Here is a 25528-nt window from a genome sequence, read left to right as displayed (position 1 = left end):
CCTGTTCACGCTTTTTCTGACTGCCCCTAACTATGGCACACATTGCCTACTTGTTTACATGGAAATTTTCATATATGATTTTTTTTTAAGCTTTTGGGTTGGTATGTCTGTTTGTGAAATTAAAGATAAAGTTTGAATTTGTTGTTTGCCTAATGCTGACTTAGTACCCAATACCATTCTCTATACATAATATATATCTTCAAAATATATCTTAAGTCAAGGTAACCCTCCTTCTCTTACTTTATTTATTGCAAAATAAATGTTAATTCTTTCAGAGTGCTTTTTAGATTTAGGACAGATTGGAAAAACAAGTTGACAAAGCCTTGCAAAATCCTGTTGTAGTATAGCAGGTCTTCCCCTACCACAGTCATCCCAGGTTGAAATAGTATTTCTGTGTGCTGCTCAGCCTCTCAGCTGCTGCTCAGCCATTCAGGGAAGAGCAACAGATGTTTTTGTCTAAATCTGCAACGCACATTAACATATGGGTATCGGTGATCTTCTACACCTGGCACCTGTGGAACTGGAATTTTCTACTAAATGGGACCTTAAAAATGTTATGCCCTTGTTGAATTTACAGTTTATCCCTGGTGGAAATGGCATGCACATAAGGAAAAAAAATGAGGAATTTGCCCAAAAATACAACATGCTCCTTTAAAATTATAAGAAAGCCTTTCAAGAACATCTTTTAAAAAAGGAATCAGTCAAATTCTAATAGGTTTGAATGTCTTAGAGAGAAAATGGATTACCTGATATGAGTTGCATGGTTTTAAGTATCCTGATGAGAAAAAGTTTAGTTTCATAATAAATATCTGTATTTCTTTTTTTTTCCCATATTAATGATTTTTATGTGCAGAGAAAAGGGGGCTTAGGGTCAGCGGGGGCAATAAGAGCAGCCTGGGAATGAGTGACGAAGAAAACTGAAGCGTGAGGAACAGCTGGAGTGTGCATTACGCTGGAGCTGCTCTTCGATGCAATCATTTGGTGAGGACTACAAACCTCCTGAGAGGGAGAAAACATTTTAAATGTATGTAGAAAATGCATAGCTCATCTATCTCCAATCCAGTTATGCCGTTGGCCATGCATATTCCTAAATATGGTGGGAAATTAGGCATATCCAATAGATAAGAATAGAGTCAATGATAGTTTTATCCTCGAATTAGTTTCTTTAAAATATTTTTATGATATAAAGGAATAATATCTTTATGAATATAAATATAAAAAGCTTTATGTCTCTCTAGAATATTTTGACATATTTACATGGCATTTGTTTGAAGTTCTATTATTTTAAGTTATTTATATAAACCAAAAGAAGCAATTATGAAACAATTTATAATATGTGAATAAAACAAAGTCTCACGTAAAATTTAGTGAAAGCAAAATCTTACCAATCTTACCAAAAGAAGGAGATAGAGAGGGAAAAAAAGGAAGAGGAAGGGAGGAAGGAAAAGAAGGCAGCTTTTTATGACAGCACTCCATCCTACTTTTAATTTCAGTGCTAATTATTATATTCTTAACCATAAGCAAGGTTTAAATTATCTATGTGACCATTCTTTATTTAATAATTACTTGGGTATTTGATTATCAGTGTTTGCTTTTGAGATTCTATAATCCGTAATGCTTTATATTGTATAGTTTTCTCAATTATATGATTTTGTATAGGGTTATACAAAAGTCTAGACACACCATCTGTAGGAGTCACAAAATAATAGTCAAATATTCACTAAGAAATGCATATACATGTAATTCTTTTGGAGACAGGAGTGCAGGGATATAATGGTAATACATATGTTTAATATATACTATACCAAATACCTTATACAGTATGTGGCATACAGACTACAACAAAATATATATTTTTTCACAGAGTGAAAGAATGAGGTTTTTTTAAAATATGTTTTTATTGATTTCAGAGAGGAAGGGAGAGGGAGAGTTAGAAACATCAGTGATGAGAGAGAATCATTGATTGGCTGCCTCCTGCACGCCCCCTACTGGGGATAGAGCCTGCAACCCAGGCATGTGCCCTTGACTGGAATCAAACCCGGGACCCTTCAGTTCGCAGGCCGACGCTCTATCCACTGAGCCAAAACAGCTGAGGCAAGAATGAGTTTTAACTTATTAAATTCGTTAGTTGGCTCCACTACATGTCTACCACATTGCTACTTCAAGGCTCCAGGCTCTCTTCTCATGCTTTGAATAGGAAGTTAAAAAATTTACTTAGAAAAAAATTTGGAGTCATCAAATGAATTTGTAAATGTCAGCATAATAATAGGAAAAGATTTTACTAATGAGAGCCGCTGTCAACATTTTTGAGTGATTATTCTTATGTGACCCATCAGCCCTCCTAGCTAATTTTCCAAAGGATGGGTATCAATCCTCTGTTGGTTTTCCGTTAGCAGTAGTGAGAGCTGCTTTCATGAATGAAAAGAGAGCTTGTTCTTCATATGACCTCCTTCGTCCAGAGCCTTTGTTTATCTAGCTCTGTTTTCAAGCTGCATTTTTGTTGAGTTGCCCCTGGTCACAGAAATCCTCTGCTTTTGTCCAAGGTGATCCCACAATGAACAGTGCTACTTCTTCAAGACTATACAGTTAGAACCCTCTGACAGCTGCCATTCATGAATCCATTTTCTGCAAATATAAAATGTAGAACTTGGGACAATGCAGCCTTTATTATTTGTATTTAATTATGCTCCAGTGGGAAATAATGACTGTATGTGCTTTCCCTTTAATGGCCAATTTTAAGCGTTTCGTAGCATGCAACCACCTCAGTTCGGCTTCCTGACAAAGCCCAATTTTGCTGCCTCAGGGTAAATGCTCAATTTTCCTAACATTAATTTAGACAGTTGCAATTTTCCATCTAAATAATTAGTCTCTATATGAAACTTGGGTAATAAACAAAGTTTAAAATAAATAATGAATGACTTTCTTAAGTCAATAACATTGATCTAACACTCTCCTAAAATCAAATTGTGAAACAGCAATTTCTTTTGATTGGAATTATAGCATACAGCTAGAAAACATGATTGACATTTTACTTTTTTGGTCAGTTATTGAATATAAAACTAATTTTAAGGCTATGAGTATTTTCTCCATGGCTTTAATTGTATTTAAAGGTAAAATGTGTATCCATTTATGCATTTCAGCAAATACACAAGATGAACATACAAATATCTATGTAAATGCGCAGCCTTAAATGCATAACTGCATTTCATGAGGATACAAACTTTAAAAATATTTTTTGAAAACAATGCATTTCAACTTTTTAGATAGGAAACAATTTTTAGATTAGGAAGAGTGAGGGCATGTTTTCTGTGGCCAGCACCTATATTTAAAACATCTTAAGCTTCCATTTGAAATGCCAGAACAACGGTCATTCATTCCCCCCCCCCCCTTTTTTTGTTTGTTTTGTTTTGTTTCCTTGGAGACAACATCATGACTCTTCTACCTTGTGGAATTGTTTCTTGTGCAAAAGGATATTAAAATGGGGTCTAAAGTTACCTACCCGGATCTAATATAGTTCATTTATTCAGTAACCTGAGTCCTTTCTTTTATACTTTTCCGAGGTTTCTGACAGCAGGATTGTGTTTATTACCATTGAAAAGGATCTTTATGCCTCCATTACAAGGCAGTTTTTGAGATACAGAACTGTCAAGCCATCTTATCTGATACCAGCTCTGATTAATATACATCCAAGTGTGACCTTCAGGATAACTTCACCTCAAATATGATCAGTGGGAGGTGATTAGTAAAGAACAGTTTGCTAAAGGACACTGAAAACCTTGTACTATGGAAAAGCTTAAGGACCAACATAGGTCACTGTGAGTGTCTGGGAATCCAGATGATCTGTTTTCCTTATTCCTATAAAAGTGTAAATGGATGCAATCTACTCAGCCCTTGGGTATGCTCTCTGGAGCTTTTCTGCACCCTGCCTCCTGAAACCATTGTCCAAGATTTCCTATTACAATTTTTTCTTTTTCCCCCATTTCCTCCTCTGACTCCATTACTAAATCTGAGGAATGACCTTTATCTTTTTCCCTCTACTTTAAAAATCTTCTGTTCCTGATTTGTAAAATAGAGATAAATTCTTTAAAATACTTAGCAATTCCTGCAGGCTAATTTTATCCCAAATATCAAGAGTGTGGAATTGGTGCCCTAGCTGGTTTGCCTCAGTGGATAGAGCATCGACCTGCGGACTGAAGGGTCCTGGGTTCGATTCCAGTCAAGGGCACATGCCCGGGTTGCAGGCTCAATCCCCAGTAGGGGGCGTGCAGGAGGCAGCCAATCAATGGTGTTGTTTGGTGTTTCTATCTCTCTCTCCCTCTCCCTTCCTCTTTGAAATAAATAAAAATATATTTTGTAAAAAAGAGTGGGGAATTGCAACCCACCCCACCATTCTTTTGCCATTGTTTCTGCAAATGCTGACTCTAACTTATATGTAGCTTGTAGATAAACATCATGTTTGAATCCTAGGAACTAATTTCAGAAGATGCAGACTCCAACCTTCAATTATACTATTTCCAGGAGATTTTTATGACCTTCAACTGTAGAGTCAGGATGATGAAGACCAGGATTATGCACACCAGACCATCTTTTGACCAATTTCTGTACGTAGAGCTCGGGAAGTATGTCTCAGCGCTGCAGCTGATGCAATGGTGTGAGCACACTCCACCATGACATGCTTCCTTGGCACACCAGGAAGTAGCAACGCCCTCCTGAACGAACTCCTAGAGCCACGTGCACAGTACCCCAGCCTTTCAGCCATTGGTCGCCTGTAGCAACGTGTCTCCCTCTGATTGGTCCCCTCATGCTATATATACCCCTGTAGTCCCACAATAAAACGGATTTGCGTGGCTGAACCTGGTCTCCGGAGTCGTGCATACAGATGCCCTAGCACGTTGGGGCTCCATCGTCCTCACCCCCGAAGGACCCCCTGCTTCAAGTTTCAAGATCCTTATCTGAATGGACAATGCTAGACTTCAAGTAGAAAACTTTTCAACCCCCATCCCTTGTGTGGTTTTGGTTCTGATTTTCCTCTCCCTCCTTATAAAACCTCTGCCTAAACTGAGGTGGAGAGATGGGCTTTGTGACAAGAGTCCCCCCTCTTTTCCGGTGACTGGTACTTGAATAAACCTCTTTCCTTTTTCACCAGCATCTGTCTTATGAGGTTGGCTTTCCTGGCATCAAACAGCCGAACCCTAGTTCCAGTTACAGACTGTATCTAACAAAAGTAAAAACTGAGCTTCCTTTGTGTTCACTACCTCTTCCTCATTTCCACTCTTCCTATGCTCAATGCTTTAATGCTGTTTCATGCCAATAAGATCTGTTCCCACAGGGGACGTTCTTGCAGTACTATGCACTTCCACAAGTATTATTTTGACCAGCTGTCTTTTTCATTACTTTTGATTCATAGGTGTATCATTTTATTATTCTTTTGAAAAGCATATTACATTTGCTAAAAAATGTAAACTGTGGAATCAGATGTTCCAAGTTACAATTCAGCCTGAGGTACAAGTAGCTATTTGGCATTTTGCAAGTTATTTATTTCTGGTATATTTGTATAATTATCATTAAAATATAGCTACTGACAGTACTAGCTTCATAAGACTGCTAAAATGACAAAATGACCGACTCTGTAACAATGAACACCCTGAATGCTCATATTATGATCTTAAAATATCATTTTGCAATAAAAATAACTATAACTTATTAAATTATTCTAGCTAACATATAGAAAATAAACTATAGAATTAAAATATCACAATTTTGCAATCTCCAATAAAATAATGAATCTGTATCTTAACTATTGTCAGCTGTAAACATCACAAAAAGAGAGACAAGCAATCATTATACAGTGGGGTCTTGACTTACGAGTTTAATTCGTTCGGAGACCGAGCTCGTTAAGGAGCTCATTAACTCAAATTACTCTATCAACACAATGCAAAAAATCAACCGAGAGACAGCTGGTATCTCAAAAAACTCGTTAGTCGGGACACTCGTAAGTCAAGGCCCCACTGTATACTTCTTGTTGAAAGAACACAATGCCATAGAATCTTGCTTAAGGGTTAAACCTGAGTCTAATCAAGCCTCTGAATTCAGCTGTCAATTGGTAGGAAATGATGAGGGCAGAGGATCATGGTGAGGACTCAAAGAATATATAATCAATTATAATCAATAAAAAGCTAGAATTTCTAATGGCCTTGGATCATCAATGGACAAAAATGGCTAGCTTGCTATTATATGCAAAAGAAAGGGGACTTGTAGATTGAAAGAGAACTAAAATATTAAATTATTTTTTAAATGAGCCAGGCTCAGCTATTGTGTTTAAATAAGACACTTTAAGTAATAAAGCCATAAAATAATTCAAGGAAGTATTTACTATAAAGGTTAGCATGCTTAGAGAGAGGGCGGAATTAAAGCAGGCTGCAATTGGGATCACACATTTCAAGTGGCTTCTGAATTGAGTGGCAAAATTCTATTACTTAATTTGGTAGAAGATGAAAGGTACAATAATAATTCATTAAGCCACATATATAATTATATGTATTTCTGTGTCTGCAATTTTAAAAAGAAGCAGAGGTAGCAACAAGTAAAAGGGAGAACTTCCAATTGACATTTGCAAAAATATTCCCAATAAGGGATAATGCATTTGCTGTCTTTAGGTCAGCTTCTATAATTAATTCTTTATGCTGTGCCCACTTTAAACAGCAAATAGGCCAGAACCAATAATATTCTGAAATACTTTACTTTCATTCTTTTAGGAAATGACTTATATTTCAATATTCAATATTTTCTCACCCAGCTAATGGGAAATGAGTAGTTTGATTTTATATTATTTAAAAGTTTTACACAAAGATGGCCAATTAAAAAATCTCATCAGTATCAAATGACTTTCAGTTAGTACATTTTACATAAACATCTTAGCTATAAATATATAGAATAATGGTATGTTTATATTTTGCTGAAAATTTCTTTAGGTTCACATGCTGCATTAAATTAACTTAAAAATGTGGAAACAGAAGTCCATATGCTAGTCTAGGTTAATTTAATTTTTGTTAGCTTTCAAGAAAGCTGGCTCACCAGATTTAAGATAATTATCTGGTTACCTCTGTATATATATATTTTAGATAATTTTAATTGTAAGTACATCCTCTTTATTTCAGAAATAGAAAAAAAAATAATAAACTAAGTATAAGTTATAATTCTCATGGATGATTATGTCTAAGCATATATATTATCAAAGGCTGCTGAAAAGTTAAGGAAGATGTGTAAATGACTAATGGGTTAATCACCTAGAGTCCCTGGAAACTTTAGATGGACTTGTTTTGATGATGTTTATAATGGAATTCAGATAGTAGTATGATGACTTATGAATGGAAGGTGAGGCAATGAAAATAACGAGTAACGAAAATTCCTTTAAGTTTTTGACAATAAAGAAGAGAGAGAAAAAAGAAAATGATAACTAGAGTGGGACATTCCTCTAGACTATTCCAAGTCATAATTAAATATCTTCTAATAGTAGAGTGTTTATAGATGTCATAACTTAACATGTATTATAACACTATAATGTTGTGAATCACATTAATATGCAATTTTATAATATTTAAATATATACAGCTAGAGTATGATAAATATACTTTTCTTTCTTGTATCCCCATTATTTTTAGCACAGTTACCTACAGCAAAGTCAGCACAGAATAAATATTAATGTGAATGAATGAAGCTTAGCATCAGGATTATGATTGAAAGAGCAGACAGAGCATCTTAAAAATTCTCACCTTCCAGTAGCTTCAAATTATTTCTAATTAGAAACTATTTTATTACTAGCCTATGTGCTTCTTTAGAAGGTTTCCTAATTATTTAACATATAAATTATTATCTGGAAATTTGTGTTGTTATATAAAAAGAAAAAATATATACAAAGTTGAAGTTTGCAAAGTGTTCATCATCAATAAAATATACAATCACTGGTGGCAAAGAAATTTCCAAAAGTTTGAGGCTAAGTAACTAAGTGAGTGTTCATATAATCTATATCATGGTTTAAAACATTCATAAATATATATTTCCCAATAAACTTGAACTGTATAAGTAAACAAAATGATTTTTTAAAAGACTTATAAATATGTATAACCACATAAAATGTATGAATCTCTGTAATATATAAAAACTGCTTAAATCATCCACAGTATTTACTGGAGAGCTCAGAACAGCACCACAGTGGAATACTTCACTAACACTTCCATATAGCATGGTGACAATTTACAGAGTCAGTGCTGAACAAATCAAATATGGTATTCTGTAGCTTGTTTAAGAAAATGAAATGGTCCAAAAATCTTGTAAAATGTATAGTAAGTGGAATTAATGAATCTATAGGTTAACATACAAACATAGAAACTAACACTTTTCTATCATTCTATACAGATGTAGAAACAAAATACCCAATGCAACTCTTCCTAGTGTAGCACCCTTATATTCTCCAATTTTAAAATGAATTTGTGACTACTAAGGTGAAAATGCATGGCATTAACTTGTTCATGTTCAGCAAAATAATAAAATAACAGTAGTAGTAATAGCAATAATCACAATAACTCCCTGAGTTCTTCAAATCAAACAGTTATGGGGAGTTCAATGTTCCTGTGAGTGTGAGTAATATTTAAAATACGTTAAGCAAAGTAACAGAAGCCACATTTTAAAAGGTACCAGAAATGACATTTACAAGAAGTACAACTCCAAAGGAAAGGAGTTATATTTTTTCTTGCAAAGTTTAGCCCGATATAGAATTTTAATTTTGTATTACAGTTAAGAATTGTGCACATCATTTTACTGCCATGCCTCTTGAGGTTATTCCAATAGTGTCTAATTATTCAATTAGTTCATTTGGGGTCATCAGATCTCTTCCTCGTATATTGTGGCTAAAGATCCTGAAACTCCAGGCATTTAAAATGTGCTCAATGAATCCTTTACTCAATTCAGGTATCATTTATTAAAAGCTTAACCTGGGCATGACTATCTTTTTCAAACTTTGAAAAATTCTTTTGAATGATACTAGTGGCACTTGCCCTCAAGGACCCTCATCCAAAGTTTAAAATGGTGAAGAACTTATAGAATTACTAATGTAAGAAAACTATATTATTTATATACTAGAGGCCTGGTGCATGAAATTTGTGTACTATGGTGGGGGGGAGTTGTCCCTCAGCCCAGCCTGCACCCTCTCCAATCTGGGACCCCACAATGGATGTCCAACTCCCTCTCACAATCCAGGACTGCTGGCTCCCAACTGCTCACCTGCCTGCCTGCCTGATTGCCCCCAACAGTTCTCAACCTGTGGGTTGCAAACAATGAAAATACATCCTGCATATCAGATATTTACATTATGATTCATAACAGTAGCAAATTACAGTTACGAAGTAGCAACGAAAATAATTTTATGGTTCGGGGTCACCACAACATGAGGAACTGTATTAAAGGGTAGCGGCATTAGGAAGGTTGAGAACCACTGCACCTAACCACTTCTGCCTGCCAGCCTGATCACCCCCTAATCACTCCCTTGCCAGCCTGATCGACGCCTAACTGTTCCCCTTCTGGAACAATCGCCCCCAACTACCCTCCCTGGTGGCCCGGTTGCCCCCAACTGCCCTCACCTGCAAGCTAGGTCCTCCCCAACTGCCCTCCCCTGCAGGCCTGGTCCCCTCCACCTACCCTCCCCTGGTTCCGAGAAACACCATCAGAAGGATGTAAAGTTCCAATACAGTGATAAACTTGTCCGTGTATTCTAAAACAGTATGGCCCATATCCTGATGGTGATATAATATTTGCACCCATGGAAGCAAAAACAAAGGAACTATTTATGGAACGAATATTTTCCATGAAATTTTTACTGTAAGAATCTTTATTTGTCATTAATCTTTTTAAATATGGGGGGTATTCTGGAAAATGTATATGATTTGGATAAACTTTCCCTTTGCTACAACATCGAGTAAATTTACCATCGGATGGTTTTACATCCGAGAAATTTAGTGAGAGGCAAAACTGACATCTATCAGTCATTCCACCACAACTATGTTCGAGAATTGCATACTCATGTATTCCATTTTCTCTGAGAAAGCAGTTACTACCAGTATTGGTAGTACTTGATGACTGTTCTCTAGACATATTCTGTCGTGGCCACCACCTTCTTTCAACTTCAAAGGCACATTAGTCTTTAGACATTTTCTGTCAATGACGCTGGCTTTTTTAGGCTTCAGAGCTACGTTTTGCCAATAGCAGCTTTTCAGATACATTCTGTTGCAGGTGCTGCCTTCTTTCAACATCAGACGCACATTAGTCTTCAGAGATTTTCTGTCCTTAATGCCAGCTTCTTTCAGCTGCAGAGCTATGTTGTATCAATAGTTGCTCTTTAGGCATAGTCCCACATCCCTGCTGTCATGGTGTGAGATGCAGGTGAATGACAGTCCTGGCTGTCAGGCCTCTGAGAGCTGTCTGACCAATGGCTGATTCTGTTGGGGTGGAACTTCCTCCTCCCTGTTGTCAGAGTATCCACGGAGGCAATGATGAAGTAGTTCCGGCCTGCCCAGAGACCCTCCGCGGCGGGGCCGGAATGCTTGTCTCATCACTGGGGCAACAATGCAAGTGTTCCACGCCCAGCCTGCCCAGAGGCCCTTGGCGGCTGGGCTGGAAAATTTGCCTCGTCACCATGGCAATGAAGGAAAGCATTCCGCCAGGGCGCTCACACTGCCTGCTCTCAGCAGCCACCCCCTCACCCCAAGGAATGGGGGACTCCGACTGGGCTGAGAGGACTGGGCGCTGCCATCTTTGTGGCGGAGTGATGGTCAATTTGCATATTTCCTCTTTATTTAATAGGATATAAAAGGCTAAGCGACTGTCTGATCATCTGACTGGCCGGTAGGTATGATGTACACTAACCATCAGGGGGCAGATGCTCAATGCAGGAGCTATGAGCTGTGGTGACTTGGCAGTGGTGGTTCTTGTGTGACACACCCTGGAACCAGAGAGGACGGAGCCCAATTTCAGGGTGTGTCACCCAAGAACTTCCCTCTTGTAATCTGGAACCCCTTGGGGGATGTTAGAGAGCCAGTTTCAGCCTGATCCCTGCAGGCCAGGCCAAGGGACCCCCATCTGCTGGAGGGACCCCTCTCACTCTGGAGACGCCCTTCAAGACTAGCCACCGCCCGAGGTGCAGCCGGCTGGGGAGAGACCACAGGAAGTTGGCTCCAGGGCATTTCTGGCCAGTCTCGCCCAGTTCCACCCTGCCAGCCACCCTCTAATTAATTTCCTTTCAATGTGCAAGAATCCATGCAATGGGGCACTAGTGTATTATAAGGTAATATAAGAAAGATGAACTCTTACCAGTAAATGTCCTTCAAAGTAGATATGATTAAAGACTACCCACTGAATGGGTGAACATATTCACCAATCATACATCTGATAAGGGGTAAATATCCAAAATTTATAAAGAACTTTTATAAATTAACACCAAAAAAAATCCAATTAAAAAATGGGCAAAAGACCTGAATAGAAATTTCTCCAAAGAGGAAATACAGATAGCCAATTGGCATATGAGAAGATGCTCAATGTCACTAGTCATCAGAGAAATACAAATTAAAATGGCAATGAGATATCACTTCACACCATTAGAATGGTTATCTGTATTAATAAAAGACAGAGATGCTAATTGACCGTACCTTCACTAGGCCCAAGACATGCCCACCCACAAATTAGAGTGAATATATGCAAATTAACCCAACCAAGATGACAGCTGGCAGCCACGGAGCTGGAGCAAGCAGGAGGCTTGGTTGCCCCGGCGATGGAGGAAGCCAAGCTTCTTGCCTGCTCTGGCCGGTTGTGGCCTCCACAAAAGGCAACAAAGTTTCAATTATAGAAGCTAAATAAATCCAAGATACCTGCTTCCAGCCAGCCTCCACTGGGAGCTTGGATGGCTGGGGGCTGTGGCCAGCCTGCAAACAGCCATCAGCCCCTCACTCGGGCTAGCCAGATACCCCAGGGGGTACCCCCATCCTGAAGGGGCTGTGGCCAGCCTACAAACAGCTACCAGACCCTCACCCAGGCTGGTCAGGCACAACAGGAGGGACCCCCACCCTGAATGGGCTGTGACCAGCCTGCAAACAGCCACCAGCTCTTCACCTAGCATGACCACACTCTCATGGGGTGAGGGTCCCCACTGGGGGCCTTGGCCAGCCTGAAAGCAGCCATCATCCCCTCACCCATACGGGCCAGGCACCCCAGCAGGACCCCCCACCCTGAAGGGGGTGTGGCCAGCCTAATAACGGCCCTCTGCCTCTCACCCAGGCTGGCCAGGCACCCAAGGGGTGACCCCCCCTGAAGGGGCTATAGCCAGCCTGCAAACAGCCGTCAGTGCCCTCACCCAGGCTGGCCAGGCACCCCAGCGGGGAACCCCACCCTGATCCAGGACACCCTTCAGGACAAATCAGTCGGCCCCCACCCATACACGAGGCCTCTATCCTATATAATAAAAGGTTAATATGCAAATTGACCCTAACAGCAGAGCAACTGGAAATCACTGGTCACTATGACACACACTGACCACCAGGGGGCAGACGCTCAATGCAGGAGCTGCCCCCTGGTGGATAGTGTGCTCCCACAGGGGGAACTCTGCTCAACCACAAGCCAGGCTGATGGCTGCCAGTACAGCGGTGGTGGTGGGAGCCTCTCCCTCCTCCTCAGCAGCGCTAAGGATGTCCAACTGCAGCTTAGGCCTGCTCCCCGCTGGCAAGTGGACATCCCCCGAGAGCTCCCAGGCTGCTAGTAGAATATCCGACTGCCAGCTTAGGCCTGATCCCCATGAGATCGGGCCTAAGCCAGCAGGTGGTCATTCCTCGAGGGGTCCCAGACTGTGAGAAGGCTGGGCTGAGGGACCTCTAATTATCAATAAATCAATAAGCAAGTGCTGACAAGGATGTGGAGAAAAGAGAACCCTTGTGCATTGCTGGTAGAAATGCAGATTGGTGTAGCCACTGTGGAAAACAGTACGCAATTTCCTTATGACCCAGTAATTCCACTTTTGGGATTTTACCGAAGAAACCAGAAATAGGGATTTTACAGAAGAATCCAGAAATACTAATTTGAAAGAATATATGTACCCCTATCTTCATTGCAGCATTATTTACTAGTACAATAGTCAAGATTTAGAAGCAGCCCAAGTGCCCATCAATAGATGAGTTGATAAAAGTGCTGTGGTATATTTACACAATTGGATGCTACTCACCATAAAAAGGTAGAAAAACTTACCCTTTAAGACCCTCATGGATGAACCTGGAGAATATTATATAAGTGAAATAAGCCAGTCAGAGAAAGACAAGGACCAGATGATTTTCTCATGTGTAGAATTTAATGAAAAAACTGAACTACCAAGCAAAATAGAGACAGATTCATAGATAGGGAGCCAGCAGACAGTTCTGGTGTGTGTGTGTGTGTGTGTGTGTGTGTGTGTGTGTGTGTGTGTGTGTGTGTGTTGGGGGGGGCAGTAATGGTGAGGGAGGTTAAGAACAGGAGGGATTGAACAAAAAAGAGAACAAAAAGAGAAAGAACTCATGAACAACAGTGTGAGGATTTTGGAGGGGAGGTAGCAAGTGGGAAGTGAAAGAGGGCATAGAGGGGATAAATGGTGATAGAAAAAAAATAAAATAAACATTAAACATTCTAACTGTGCTATGAGAAAAAAAGAGTTGTCTTGCAATCTTTCACAATTTTTAGTCCTTTATAAGAGCCCCTGCTTCCTAGCTTCTTTAGAGTGAAAAGAGCCTTTCATATTTCTTAATATTCTTATGTTAAAAGATACATAATAAAAAGTACACACCACTGAAATAAAAAGCAGATATGATTATTGAACATGTACATTATACTAGAAACTAGGCAGTGGGTGTCCAATAACAGCTCATTAGTTTGAGCTGCTCAAAATGGTGCATTAATAATACAGTTAAACATACTATATTTTTTACAGTTATATATTTAATACTATGTGAAATTCTTGGAAAAAAAGTCTCTAAATATTTTTATTAATGCATAAATTTGTTATAGTGACTATTGTTAATAAGAACATATTTAATCACCTTGTAGGTTCCCGATGATGAGATATCTATATAATAAAAGCTTAAGTGACCTTTATGGTGGTGGAACAACCAGAATGACTGGTAGCTATGATGCACACTGACCACCAGGGGGCAGACGCTCAGTTCAGAGCTGTCCCCTGGTGGTCAGTGTGCTCCCACAGGGGGAGTGCCACTCATCCAGAAGCTGGGCTCACGGCTGGCAAGCTCAGCTGCAGTGGTAGGAGCCGCTCCTGCCTCCGCTAAGGAGCAGCAAGCCGAGCAGTAAGGAGCAGTGAGCAGGCAGGCAGTAAGGAGAGAGGGATCCCAGACTGAGAGGTCGCAGGCTGGGCTGAAGGTACCCCCCCCCACCCGAGTGCACGAATTTTGTGCACTGAGCCTCTAGTAGATGATAAGATAAAAGCCTAACTTAACTAAACAGTAATAATTATTCTCTTTATTAGGTTTATATATTATATAAAACTTACTTAGGCTAAGGATGAAAATAGAATATAAGAATATATTTTATAAAATGATTTATCAGTATTTTATTGATTGCTTTGGTAAGGGCTTAGTGTCTTTTTTATTTTATTTTATATTTAAAAAGATGGGTTTGTAGAAAGGACTTGATATAATCAGGGTATAACTAGATGTCATCACAGCTAATCATTTCAGATTATAAGAAGTAGGTTGACCACCAAAGTGGGAGAAGCAATGTTTGGTTGTGTCCATAGAGTTGACCATCAATGACCTTCATTCCTCTATTCCTCCTAAGACAGGTTAGTGTCCAGGTCTCCTTTGCCCTCTACATTTCAAAGGAGTGGAAGGGACACCCCAGAAAAGATAAAAGAAATGAGTGTGTATAACTTCTGAGTGCACCATAATGGAAATAATGCACTTGTAGATTTTTTTTGTAGTTCTCTTTACTGTGTCATTTTGTTTTCAATAATCATTGGTTTTATGTTGCAGGTCCCTTTGTGTTGTTATTGGGCCCATTATTGCTTTAATTAGAGGACCGGGGCATGGATTTGTGCATAGGTGGGGTCTGGCTAACTGCCCCAATGGGGGCCAATCAGAGCCAGGCTGGTGGTGGGGGGGATACAGGAGGTTGGGAGGGGCCAATTAGGGCTTCTATTGGACTGGTTGGCTGTTGCAGTGAGTGTCATAGGGACTGGTCACTCCAGTCGTTCCATTGTTCCGGTCACTTGGCTTTTATATATGTACTAGAGGCCCGGTGGAAAAAATTCATGCATGGGGGTGGGGTCCCCTCAGCCTAGTTTGCACCCTCTCCAATCCTGGACCCCTTGGTGGATTTCCAATCCTGAGGATTGGGCCTAAACCTGCAGTTGGACTGCTGGCCATCTTGTGATGACTGGTGGTGGCCATCTTGTGATGTGAGGGCATGAGGGTCAATTTGCATATTGCTTCTTTATTATGTAGGTTTATTATATAGGATATATAGATAGTTAAGTACATGTTATGAGGTGATATTTATCACTGAATTTGTTGGATAATTGACCCACTTCTGTATTAACTGCTGTACTTCATATTTCTGCCCACAATGTTAAGAACCGCTTGCCATTTAGAGGTATCTTAACTCTTTCTGGTCATTGGAAAGAAACAATTTATTAAAAGGATTCTGGGTACTTGACAAAAGTTAATGCAGTTTGAAAGAGGAGATTTCTTTCTATCTCACTCAAAGAATCAGGTCAAATAGCCTTTCTACCTTCTATTTTCTACAATTGCTAAAGATATCATTTGGACTTTATTTTAAATGAAATCCTTGGATAGGGAGTGATGTGAGGATGCCCAAACTCAGCTAGCACTGCATTTAGTGCTTTTGTTTTATGAGATCCAGGGCTATAACATCCTGCTTCTGGGGTTAAGCTGTCAAGAGAGAGGAAAGCTTTCTCTATCAGAGACCTGAGACTTTAAACTCTCTCTCCACTCAGAAACACCTCATTTTCAGTATGAAAGCATTGAGAAGGAGATGCAGAAACTATTTTCATACTTAAGAACTCCTCAGTCAGGCTAGGTGCAGGTCACTCTTTTTGCTTCACTCTTCTTAGAATTTTACAGAGCTTAAATAATAAGAAATTCATCTCCATCTTTTCTTACTTTAATACACTTCTATTTCTTTTTTAAAGTGACATTGTAAAATAACAATGTCACCAAGAAAAAAATTGAATTCCTATGTAATTATACTGCTATGTAATTATAAAAATCACAGTATACAGAGAGTAAACATAATACACATTTTTACTTATCTTGAAAATGTCTAAATCTTTTATATTGCTTACACATACTTTCTTTTTCCAGATCCCTTTGTGTGATTAACACCTTTTTTAGCTGATCATTAATTAAATAATTCATGTGTAATTGTTTTGTATGATATTCAGGTAGGGCTACAAGGTAATCTTACTTTTTCTGTGAGTCACATGTGACAAAGCAAGGTCTTGGGTCCAATAAGGAAGTGAAACAGAGTTGGATTTACTGTAATTAGAACAAACAAAGAACGGGTAGCAGTTTCAGGAGTGGGCTCTTACGGCAAAATCTTGTAGGGATCTCTAAGGCAGAGTGAAAGAAGCCTGATACTTGCGTCTCAGTCATTAGACCTGCAGCAATGAATTTTGTCAAGTGAGAGGTGTCCTCATCGTAAAGTCTTTTTCTCTGTTTTTATTGAATTTATTAGGGTGACATTGGTGAACAATAGTAAACAAGTTTCAGATGCACAATTCTACAACACATCATGTGTACACTGTATTGTGTATTCACTACCCAAGTCAAGTTTCTGTCCATCATCATTTATACCCCCGATACCCTCCAGCCCTTCCTCCCTTCCCCCCACCACCTGGCAATAACCACGCTATTGAACAAAATGAACTAACAAGCAAAATAGTGACAGATTCATACATAAGAGAGCAGGCTGACAGCTGGGGAGGTGGGGGCTAGGTAAGGGTGGTGGTGGAGGGATTGAGCAAAAAGAAAAAAAAAAAGAGAAGATACCGGGGTCCTGCCCCAACAGGTCCAGGGGTCCCAAAGGTGTAGACGGAGTCGGCGAAGAAGGACTGACACGGAGACAGCGTTCAGTTGATCAGCAGCCTAACCAGGATCTCTAGCCAGGATCTCCAGCCAAGTTCTGGTCTGGATCTCCAGCGAAGTTCTGGTTCGGATCTCCAGCCAGGTTCTGTGTCCATGTTCCCTCGCTAGGTTCTCCAGCCAGGTTCTGTCCAGGTTCTCCAGCCAGGTTCAGTCACCAGGTTCTAGTCAGGTTCTCTTGCCAATTTCTGTAGTCAGGTTCAGTCCAGGATCTTTTGCCATGTTCTCTCCAGTGAAGTTCTTCTGTCTCTAGGTTCTGTGTAGGTTCTGTCTTCTAAGTTCTGTCTCCTAAGTTCTGTGTCTTGCTGTCTTGTTACATCTGTATTTATACCAGTTGATTCAATCCTATCAATCTCTATTACAAAGGTTAGGGCGTTTCTTATCTCCATTCCAGGGAGTAAAGATTATGTAGCTTAAGCATGATTGTTCGTAGTTAAAGTGATTAATTACCCGCCTGGCACTTAGTTGAGGGGTTTTATTCCCTCCCTAACTTCAGGGGAAAATCCCTACCTGGGGAAACAACCTTTCTCAGAGAGGAGACCTTGGTTAAAACACATGGTGCCAAGAAGGTGAGCAAACATATTAAGAACCGTATGCCATATATGCCAGGTCCCTTAAAACAGCAAGCATGGACCGGCTCCCGGCAAGAAGCCTCATGTACCAGTCTTATGCCATCAAAAGTAAAACATTCAGAGGAACATAACTGAGTTCAGGACAACATGAAGTGGGAAGGAAGACTGGGCATATTACAGGAATAGCTTTAGGAATAGTTCAACTATGCCCAACTTAATGTTACCAACATCATGGCTGCCTGTTGGAATCAGCTGTTTCTCTGCACACTTGGCGCCCTCCACCTGAGCCAGGTGTTCTTAATGACTATTTCTGCCAGGCGGGGCATCCTGGGATTGCTTATTATATTCACAGATTCTGATCTGAAAGATAAAGCCAAGCAAATCGACAACATTCTGTCTCGGTGATAAAGCTGCTTTCTGGTGATAGGACCTGGCTATCTGTCCTTTCTGTTCAACAGCAACCCCTCAGTTCCTACAGGTCTTCTACCTTTGGGCCTGCATGACTGATCGATGAGAGTGAGGAAGGAACTGTAGCAAGACTGTGGGGCTGGATCTCATACCCATTTGATCGGCAACCTGTAGTGATAATCATTACGATGGCAAACCTTCCATAATGCTTAACCTGTGCTAAGCACTTTGCTTATTTTATCCCAATAAGCCCTCACCATAACCTGGGGTAGACTTATTTTTTCCTACTTTTACATGGAGGAGAAAATAATAAAGCACAGAGAGTTGAAGTGTGCAAACTGTATTTCCTGAATACATGAATGAATACATTCAGTCAATAAGAATATTTATGGAGTACCCAAAAGTAGTTCCTGTTGTCATGGAAATCATGTCTTATTCCATAGGAAGGAAGGATGGGAGGAAGGTAAGAAGCAAACAAACAAATTCTGGAGGTTGGTGCAGGATGCAAAGGAGGGCGTGTACCATTGCCCTAGGCCAGTGGTCGGCAAACTCATTAGTCAACAGAGCCAAATATCAACAGCACAACGATTGAAATTTCTTTTGAGAGCCAAATTTTTTAAACTTAAACTATATAGGTCGGTACATTGTTATTAACTTAATTAGGGTACTCCTAAGCTGGCCTTTGCTAAAAACATCCTCAACCTGATTGAGATACATTCACTGAGGTCGACCCCTTCCAACTCTCCCATCCACACTCGTCTTGTATACTTGTTTCGTCTATCTCCTTTTGTTCATCCTCTCTATATGTCCAAACCATCTCAACACACCTTTCTCAATCCTCGACACTACATCTTCTTTCACTCCACAACGTTCCCTAAAATTAACTTAATAAACTTTACTTAAAGTTTTAAGTCAACTTCACACTGTACGTGCACGCCCACACGTGGTATTTTATGGAAGAGCCACACTCAAGGGGCCAAAGAGCTGCATGTGGCTCACAAGCTGCGGTTTGCCAACCACTGCCCTAGGCAGACTGAATTGTGGAATCAGCTGTGGTGTGAAAAGTGTGACCTAGAGTTGGGGAAGGCAGAAGGGGGAAAGGGCATTTTTAGGCATGACATAGATGAGCTCTGATTCTCTTTCACAGATGTCTGATCTCTGCCTGACTTTATAACACCTACTGCCTGTGGGTGGCCTCAGGGTTAACTGTGGCCAGAAGGGGCCCGGAAGCCTTTGGGTAAATCCTTCCTGGAAGAAAGGACAGGACCAACGATGCTGAAAATAATTCACATTTCTGAGCAGGTTTTTTTTCTTTTATTTGGAATCATCTACCTTGTTCCATATATTCTGAAATTCACTTCTATTGAGTTCTTATCTGTATTTTGCTTCTGGTCTATTTTTTTTTTTCTTACTCTCTTTTCATGTACCATGAACTGCTTTGTAAGTTAGAACTTACCTATATGTTTTGTTAACTGGTGACTACTCCAGTTACTTTTTTGCTAACTAGTGATTACTCCTGATTTCTTATTTTTTAAAAAATCACTCACACACACACACACACACACACACACACACACACACACACACCAATTCTGGGCCTGCCTTAATTACCAGCCTTAATTACTCTGGGTCCCAGTAATACTTACCTGCCCTTTTAGAATTGTGGGACCAAACACTATCTGCTCCTTTCTCTAGCTTTAGTTATGTCACTTACATTCTATTACAGGGTGATTTCTAGGATAACTCCTGTAATTTATACGTGTCTGCGTAATGCATTCATATTGCTCAAGTACTTGGTGCTTTTTCATGCCTGGCATGTATGAAATGAAAAAAGACCCATTCCTTGGTTACCTGGGAAACATAAAAAAAATTAGAAATGGTTTCATTGACTCAGCCCTGGCCTGCCTTGTTCTTTGATATTAGGGTCAAGATACTCATGGTCTTAACATTATCTCCTCAAGGTCTCTGGGACCTAGAGTCATAGACCCCTCAGGCTGCTCAGATCTTTACCTCTTCTCTCAGAGAGAGACAGACTTGTAGACCCTCATCACAGAACAAGGATCTAATACGACAAATGGAAGTGAGGAACAATAACAGAGCATAGGTCTTTTCCATTTTTCTCGTTCTCTCCTCCCACATATTCCTTCTACCAAAGAAAGCCGTCTCACACTGCAGATCCTCCAGCTGTCAGGTCAGAACTGAAGTGGAGACCCTCTCCTACTTCTCATTGGCTTACATTCTTCTCAAGATTTCAGGAGAGAAAGGGGATTTCACTATTGGCTCTAAATGCTGTTTTATCTTACTCAGTAAGACACATCCTATCTCAGTGGTCAGCAAACTGACCCCTTGAGTGTGGCTCTTCCACAAAATACCATGTGTGGGCACGCATGTACAGTGCAATTGAAACTTCGTGGCCCATGCCACGGGGCCAAAGAGCCACATGTGGCTCGCGAGCCGAGGTTTGCTGACCACTGTCCTATCTAATAAAAAAGTAATATGCAAATTAGCTGTCACTCTGTCACAAAGATGGCGGCACCCAGTCCTCTCAGCCCTGCAAGAGTCTCCAGTCCCAGGTGGCTGATCACTGAGAGAGGGCAGCATGAGCGGCCTGGCGGAGTGCTTGCTTCGTCGCCGCGGCAAGTACAATAAAAGTTGGCTCCAAAACAGCCTGTTTCTTGGCAAGTCCAGGCAGGAGAGGGTCCTGGGAGCTCTTCTGCTGGCTGCTCAGGAAACAGCACTGAGGTGAGGGAGCCACTGGGGAGAAGGCGGTAACTGCCACTGCGGAGCCAGAGAGGAAGAGGTGGGGGAGTGGAAGTGGAGGAGGCGGGTTGCCTCTGCTCCCGCAGGGGTGGCAGGTGAGCCGCAGTTCAGGAGCCTCCGGGAGTGGTGGCAGCAGGCCATCCAGTGCTGCATCCAGTCCCTGAGGCATGCCCGCCAGTACCGCGACACCAACTGCCCGCAGCCGTCCTGCCAGAAGAAGAGGTGGGTTGTGCAGCACACCTAGGGCTGCCAGCACAAGACCAATGGAGATTGCAGAGTGTGCAAGCAGTTCATGGCCCTTTGCTGCTATCATGCTAAACACTGCCAAGAAAACACATGCCCCATTCCCTACTACCTCAACATCAGGCAGAATCTCTGCCAGCGGAAGACACAGCACTGCCAGCAGCATGCATAGCTCATGCGCCAGTGGATGCCAACATCAACACCCACACCCTTCCTCAGCCGAGTCTGCCTTCCCCTCTTTCAGCACCACCCTGGCCCCCCACACTGTATCCCACCACACCCTGGACACCACAGCCCCTGACTCTGCCCCAGACCTTGCCTGTGAGCATGTCACTAACCAGCTTCTCCAGCGTGGCCAGAACTCAGCCCCCGACCACAGTTTGCACTGGGAAGCCAATTAACCAGGTGCCAGCACCACCGCCCCCACCCAGGCCCACCTGCAGCAGTGGAGGCGCCCGGCAGATTGCACGTGAGGCACAGCAGCAGCAGCAGCATCTGTACTGGGTGAGCACCAACCACGGTATGCCCCTGAGGCACAGTCACCCCTGAGAGTCAGATGGCCCCCATGGGCCTGAATGTGACCCCACCAGGTCAGTGGCCTGTTATTCTGCCCCCCCGAGCCCCGGCAGTGGCAGCCAGCACCCATCCCCCAGCAACAGTCAATGTGAGGCATGCCCAGACCCGTGATGTCTATGCAGACCCAAGGTGCAGCCACCTCAGAACATCTCTCCAGGTGTCCTGTAGGACCGGCTGCAGACCCTGAAGTCTCCCAGCTCCCCAGCAGCAGCACATGTCAAACCCTCAGCTAATGGCAGCTCTCATCAAATTGCACACAGCCAAGTAAGTGGCCAGCCAGCCCGGCCTTCAGTGTAGCCCAGCCTGATGAATCTGAACGCCATGCAAGCCAGAGGGCCACGACCTGCTGTCTCTCCGCAGCAGCAAGCAATGGGAGGCCTGAACCCCCAGGGCCAGGCCTTGGATATCATGAACCCGGGGTGCAACCCCAGCGTGGCGAGTATGAACCACAGCACAGAGATGCCACAGAGCAACAGCAGCAGCAGCAACAGAATTGCGAGAGGCATGTCCAACTGTCGGTTGCGATGGGACATCACCTTCCCCTGATCGCTGGGTCACGTCCTGCCCCTGAGGGCTTCCGGACTGTGAGAGGGGGCAGGCTGGGCTAAGGGACTACCCCCACCCCACACCCTCCAATGCATGAATTTTCATGCTCTGGGCCTCTAGTTTAATATAGTTATTCTACTGGCAATGTACTTATTTTTGTTTTATGATAATTTTAGTCAAATCACACTAAAAAAATGAACCCTAATTATAGCAATGCAAAATTTTGCTTCTATTTTGAAGGTTAAAATTGAAGCAAAACTATTATTTGAGTGTTTACACTTTTACTTTTGTCAGTTTTGTCGTATTAAAAATGGAGATGGTAATAGGACCCAGAACAAAAGGTGTTGGGAGAATTAAATGAATTTATGCATGTAAATTACTTACTAGTAGAAAAGACTGACAGAGTAGATTTTAGGTATCATTTCTGTTGTTATTATTGTACCAAAACCCAAAGCTATTACTAAACAAAGATATATTTTAAAATATCCTGAAGTTTCTTTTTTTTTTAACTTTTTTCCCAAATATTTATGTAGGTTTTTGGGTTTTTTTCCCTAATTGCATAAATTTGGAGTCAGAAGAATGTGGGTTAGTGTTCCACATCTGTTACTTAGTAGATGAGTAACCTTGGGCAGGTTATTTATTATCCTCTCTAAACATCAGGTCCTTGTTTGTGAAATGAACATATTTACTCCTAATTCACTGGTTTGTAAAGAGAGCGTGTACCACTGAGTACACGTGATAAGCTCTGAATATATGGTAGCTTTTATTATCCTGCAAAAATTCTTCAGAGAAAACTGACCTCGTCTCTGAGTAGTTTGACTATTTAAGTCTAGAAAGGTCTAGTTAAACTTGCAAATCCCTGGATACAATGGAGCAGCTTCAGGACATTTGTTCTGATTTGAAATTATTTCTTTTCTCTCTCAAAAGATAGTTGTGGCTTCCATTTTGTACCCCTAGTGCTCATTACAACCGCAGAAGGAGCTCATCAGTCCTCACAGAGACTCATCATCATAGATTCTGGATGAAAGGGCAACTTGCTTCAATATGGCATTTTAAAAATTCCACTTTGCCCTGGCCCGTGTTGCTCAGTGGTTAGCAACAAAAGGTCTCCAGTTCAATTTCCAGTCAAGGGCATGTATATGGGTTGCCAGTTCACGACCTGTCATGGGTAAGGCACATGCAGGAGGCAGTTTATGTGTCTCTTTCACATTGATGTTTCTCTCTCTCTCTCTCTCTCTCTCTCTCTCTCTCTCTCTCTCTCTCTCTCCCTCACACATACACACACGTGCGCATGCACACAGCACCTTACTTGTACTGTAATTTTATAGAAACATGAGATTGCTTTGGATTTTTCTCTGCAAAATACATCGTTAATTTATAAAGAAGGATTCATTCAAAGACTGTGAACTATTAGTGATCTGGTGAGAATGATGTATTTTAGAGTAGAGGTGGGGATTATCAGTGCTGCTGGGATATAGCTCCTCTATCCTATTATGATGTGCAGATGTGAATGTAAGAAAAATTATGTAAATCTTTGGACATTTTAATAAGAAATGGCACTATTTTATAAACATTAGGAATAATAACATTTGCTTTCAGTAAGATCTAGAATAAAGCTAATTCCAATAAATGTAGGCTTCAGAGTTAGTCTATGGTGTAACTCTGAAAGGGCTTTTTGTTTTATTTGCTAAGTAATTGACCCAAAAGGCATAATAAGCGGACTATTTATGCATATATCATGGTATATGGTACATATTCATTTAAAACCATTGCTCTGGCCAAACCGGTTTGGCTCAGTGGATAGAGCATTGGCCTGCGGACTGAAGGGTCCCAGGTTTGATTCCGGTCAAGGGCATGTACCTTGGTTGCGGGCACATCCCCAGTAGGAGGTGTGCAGGAGGCAGCTGGTTGATGTTTCTCTCTCATCAATGTTTCTAACTCTCTATCCCTCTCCCTCCCTATCTATAAAAAATCAATAAAATATATTTAAAAAAATAAATAAATAAAACCATTGCTCTGAATATTTAGAAAAATGCAAAACTTAATTTCAGTTAATATTTTGGGCTCTCTCTGCTTTAAGAAGACTCAGAGTTTCTCCAAAAGTGTTTTATTAACCTCTAAGTTAATTTTCTTTAATTTGGGGCTACTGATGAAAATCTATCGTCTCTGTTTAAAAAATGTCAAGAACAATAAAGAAGAAAGTATAGAAGAGGCTACAAAAAAAGCCATTTGCAAAGCTTTAGTTAAACTCATCACTCCTCCAGAGTAATTAGAGCAAGATATGGATCCATTAAGATGAAAACTCATAAATATGTATAATATAGCAAAGAGAATGGAAGATGTGAGGGGTTTATGTGTATATTATCCAAGGTAACTTGTAGTCCGGAGCAAATCTCTATAGAAGCAATAGTAAAACTAATATATAAAAAAATTTAAAGCAATTTAGGCACAGAGGATATCACTTGATATGTCACATTGTCCCAAGTACAACTTTTTCTACATAGAATGTGGAAAATAGTATTAAAACTCCATAGAAAGGTGGGCTTATACAGTGATTCTGTTGATACTTTTAGAATTGTCTTGGTGCACACCCAATAGGAAGTATATGTTAGAGGATCTTCTTAGTACCATTGGTTATTATAAAATTAGTATGTTACCTTGTTTGTTATATCCCACTCTATCAATTTCCTCAAAATATTCCAATTTCTCTAGATCCAGAGATGTACAGGCAACAGTTGAAACAGGAAAGCTACAGCATGTGTGGAGGAATTCCTAATTGTGTTAAAAATAAATTTGCTTTTGTTTCTACTTTGTGCTTATAACTTTTGTGCAATTCACTCAAAGTGAATCAAAAGAAAAGAACGATTAATTCCTCATTGTTGAACTAATACAGTGGTTTTCAACCTTGGCAATTTTGTCCTCCCAGCTCCCCGCTCCCCAAGACATTTGGCAATTTTGGAGACATTGTTGTTTGTTGCAACTTGTGGAACGGGAAGGGCAGTGCCAGTGCCACTGGCATCAGGTGGATAGAGGCCAGGCTGTAGCCCTATTCCTAAAGAGTTAACTGGCCCCAAATGCCAATAGTGCCAAGGTTAAGAAATCCTGATCTAGTAAAACCAAATTTAATCTGAAGAAAGGAAGAAGAAAGAAATTTGCTTGGACTTGAGAAAATGGCTAACTTGTAGCTTAACATCAGACCTGGGAGCATTGTTGGAAAATAAAAAGAACATAAAATCAAATCAACAT

General features: G+C 40.9%; 1 pseudogene; it reads left to right on the top strand.

The window, feature by feature from the left end:
• The first annotated feature begins 17805 nt into the window (after nt 1-17805).
• Nucleotides 17806-25058, top strand: LOC132229739 (CREB-binding protein-like; annotated as a pseudogene).
• Nucleotides 25059-25528: the final 470 nt, after the last annotated feature.

The sequence above is a fragment of the Myotis daubentonii genome, chromosome 3 (assembly GCF_963259705.1).
Source record: "Myotis daubentonii chromosome 3, mMyoDau2.1, whole genome shotgun sequence".
Classification (NCBI taxonomy): domain Eukaryota; kingdom Metazoa; phylum Chordata; class Mammalia; order Chiroptera; family Vespertilionidae; genus Myotis; species Myotis daubentonii.
Note: the sequence above shows the minus strand (reverse complement) of the source record. Positions and strands in the feature narration are given on the sequence as shown.